This window comes from Pavona decussata, unplaced genomic scaffold, assembly GCF_977016875.1.
Source record: "Pavona decussata unplaced genomic scaffold, jaPavDecu1.1 SCAFFOLD_244, whole genome shotgun sequence".
NCBI classification, from domain to species: domain Eukaryota; kingdom Metazoa; phylum Cnidaria; class Anthozoa; order Scleractinia; family Agariciidae; genus Pavona; species Pavona decussata.
This window is the reverse complement of record NW_028145649.1, coordinates 1,895,001-1,895,501: the sequence shown is the minus strand read 5'-3', so window position 1 is coordinate 1,895,501 and position 501 is coordinate 1,895,001. Positions and strand designations below refer to the sequence as shown.

The 501-nt window shown below is 37.1% G+C and overlaps 1 protein-coding gene across 1 annotated transcript in view; it reads right to left on the bottom strand.

Annotated features, from left to right (window-relative positions):
• Nucleotides 1-407: 407 nt before the first annotated feature.
• Nucleotides 408-501, bottom strand: part of LOC146457378 (amine sulfotransferase-like) — a 9,044-nt gene continuing 8,950 nt past the window's right edge. Inside the window, exon 4 of the mRNA XM_085092111.1 lies at nucleotides 408-501. This exon is cut by the window's right edge and continues 351 nt beyond it. The gene's annotated coding sequence lies outside the window, so the exon portion shown is untranslated.

Sequence of the window (501 nt, the reverse complement as noted above, 5' to 3'; positions counted from 1 at the left end):
TTCACGTTATTCTCACTCGTGGTCACTCGTGGTCATTTGTTGTCACTCGTGGTCACTCGTGGTCATTCGTGGTCACTCGTGTGTAATTTTAGACACGATCGAGAAAACCAAACATCATGTCAACGCATGATGATATTTATGTCGATACATTGACCAATTGTAGTCTAGGCACATATTTGTTAATCCGATGGTGGTCTGTCATGTGACATAACAGCCAATCATGTGGGAGAGCCTAATTTGTCCGCTAGTATAAAGGACTGGTCGCATTGGCAAAATCTGTTTGCTACATTTATCTTCGTTATGTTAATTATTTACTGACTTAGCAAGATTGATCCAAGAAATACTACTGTTCCTACAGAATGATATTGTGATTTTAAAAAAATTCGAAAAATGAAACATCTTACTGCTTACGAGTTGTCCCACGCAGAAACATCAATCTTTATTACTCCCTCACAACCAATAACAACCAAAACATTTCATAAAAATATCGTAAATTAAGAC